Genomic DNA, 3,533 nt, shown 5'->3' with positions numbered 1-3,533 from the left:
GGTAGCAGGTTATTCATAATGACCCATAAATGGTGAGCAGACATTATCACATAACTTATAAATTATCTTACAAATTATTTTAAACTGATTGATAAGTCATTTCTAAATGATGTATTAAATGTGAGCACACCATTATCATAAACTTTATAAATGATCTAATTTGAAAATTATTTTTAACATGTTCCTAAATACTACTCTTTTATAAATAGCTTACTAACGTTTATAAATGTTGTAATAATGATTATAAATGACGAACAGACTATTAACAAATGTTTCATAAATGGTTAATTCTAAAGTAGTAGAAGTATCATCTATACCCAATCTAAAAACTAAATATAAACACACATATTACTACATGCTTAAAGGCACCCAGTGCAACTTTATGTAAACATTCAATGAAAAATAAACATTCAATTTCTAGTCTTTTTTACAAGTAGTAAGTTTCAATAACTCCATACCATTACATATCGACATTCAAGGAGCAAAGATGAGACATCGTTGTGCGGTGAGAACTGATAGAAAATCGTAAACAACAACAATCGCCGGTGGGAGAAGCCATTTTTCCATTGACTGGAAGCCTGCTTTATTTATTGTAGGTTACAAAAAATAAAGAAAATGGCGGCGATTGTTGTTGTTATCGATTTTCTATCAGTTCTCACCACACAACGACGTCTCATCTTTGCTGCTTGAATGTCGGTATGTAATGGTATGGAGTTATTGAAACTTACTACGTGTAAAAAAGACTAGAAATTGAATGTTTATTTTTAGGCCTCGAAAGTTGTACTGGGTGCCTTTAACATTTATTTTCAATTTGTAATTGTATTAAAAAATACCCTAGAAATTCCTGTTCTGTAAAGAGCTATCAAAGTGTTCCTAACAAATTCCTAACAAATTCACCATTGCACTTACCCTCACCAGTTGCAAAGCTGCCACCACCCATTGCAATGACTGCAGTGACGATCCCTGGTGCAAAGAGATATGACAACATCATGTTCATATTACTGTTGCCTTCATTTATTTAGACTTAGCTTTTGGGTCAGTTTTAATACAGAGTCGAGGTAGGAAACAACACTAAGGGTCCTTTAATGTTGATGAAATATAATGGTCCTCATGTTCACATTGCATTGGGATATGTACTGTGTGTGTGTTTGTGTGTGTGTGTGTGTGCGTGCGTGCGTGCGTGCGTGCGTGCGTGCGTGTGTGCGTGCGTGCGTGCGTGCGTGCGTGCGTGCGTGCGTGCGTGCGTGCGTGCGTGCATGTGCGTGCCCGTGCCCGTGCGCGTATGTATGTATGTATGTACAGGTGCATCTCAATATATTAGAATATCATCGAAAAGTTGATTTATTTCAGTAATTCTATTCAAAAAGTGAAACTCATATTTTATATAGATTCATTTCACACAGACTGATATATTTCAAGTGATTATTTCTTTTAAATTTGATGATTATAACTGACAGCTTATGAAAACCCAAAATTCAGTATCTCAGATAATTAGAATATTACTGTAGACTGCTAGAAAAAAGGATTTTTAACACAGAAATGTTGGACTACTGAAAAGTATGAACATGTACAGCACTCAATACTTGGTTGGGGCTCCTTTTGCATGAATTGCTGCAGCAATGCGGCGTGGCATGAAGGCAATCAGTCTGTGGCACTGCTGAGGTGTTATGGAAGACCAGGTTGCTCTGATAGTGGCCTTCAGCTCTTCTGTGTGTTTGGGTCTGTTATCTCGCATCTTCCTTTTCACAATACCCTATAGAATCTCTATGGGTTTTAGGTCAGGCGAGTTTGCTGGCCAATCAAGCACAGGGATACCATGGTCATTAAACCAGGTACTGGTACCTTTGGAAGTGTGTGCAGGTGCCAAGTCCTGATGGAAAATGAAATCTGCATCTCCATAAAGCTGGTCAGCAGAGAGAAGCACAAAGTGCTCTAGAACTTTCTGGTAGATGGCTGCGCTGACCTTGGACCACACAGTGGACTAACACCAGCAGATGACATGGCACCCCAAACCATCACTGACTGTGGACACTTTACCAGCCGGTTAAGATGGAATAAAGCACGGTACCATCAACCGTGTCTCCGTTCCAACACCTCACAATCATAATTTAGAAATATCTCTGTTAATCACTCAGTTGCCATTCACCATCATAACGATCAGCTAGGAACCAGCTGTAGCTGCTTCATAACCCATTTCACGCCGTTTATCCATACATTTTCGCACACACAAACAAGCACTGACATCACACGCACTGTTCCCGCAAACTTTCCGTACCCAAAGAAACCAGAGCACCGGACACTTGCATGGTTTAATGCAGAGTAAATTGTGTAATTGGGATGGGGGAAAGAGAATGATTTGTGCAGGGATCATGTCATGTTACATGCTGTTAAATATCACAACTGTCACATAACCATGATCATGTTATGACTGATCATAGCATTTTCTGTCAATAGTTATCGTGACAGTATGCAACATCTGCCATAACAAGCCCATAACGTAGTCAAGACTGTCTTACGACAGGGCATTGAAGTAATAAGTAAATCATGAAACGCATATGCAGTTAAGTCTCCTACTTAAAAGTATGCAGTTTTAGGGAATATTTTGAAGTTTTTGTCTAAAACTAGCAAGCTAACTGGCACGCTTGCAGTTAATGGACATTTGTTTCAAACACTAACAACGGCACTGATTTGTTTTTACCGTACTTATTGCTTGTTCCCCGCATCACAAAACTGAAGGGCAAATTAAAACTCATCAGCCGCCAGGAATAAAAGGAGCGTTTGTCTTTCCTTCACATCCCCATGTATCAACACAATTTAAATATATTACATTAACAAGCAATACAAACAAAAAATACTTTAAGAAAGGGTACAAGCCTACATGATTCCGCTATGAATAATACATAAGTAAACGCTAGCACACTTACAGAGATGTAGAGTAAGTTCCATCCCCGCTGTGAGAGTTGTGTCTTTCCTGGAGGTCTGCTGTAGCTGTGAGTGACTAGTCCAGTCTGTACACAGGTGTGATGGGACCGTCGATAAAGTCACATCAGCGGGCTCACTCAAATAGATTTGACCACTATTCAAATAGTGTTGCCACCCCTTGCCTGGAATGATGACAGTTAGTGAGGAACAAACACATACACATACACCTACACATACACATACACACACACATACACATACACATACACATACACACACACACACACACACACACACACACACACACACACACACACACACACACACACACACAACACACACACCCACACACATAAAGACACAGAAACACAACCCCCCCAACCCCCACACACACACACAAACACACACTCACATACACATACACACACACATACACATACTATTACACATAAACAAACATGTAGGCACACTCACACACACACAGACACACACACACACCTGTACACACAACCACACACAAAAACACACACACACGCATACTCAAAGACATAGACACACACACACAAAAACCCATACACACACGCACACACAAACACACACACACATGTACA

This window comes from Sprattus sprattus (genome assembly GCF_963457725.1).
Source record: "Sprattus sprattus genome assembly, chromosome: 1".
In the NCBI taxonomy this organism is placed as follows: domain Eukaryota; kingdom Metazoa; phylum Chordata; class Actinopteri; order Clupeiformes; family Clupeidae; genus Sprattus; species Sprattus sprattus.
Note: the sequence above shows the minus strand (reverse complement) of the source record.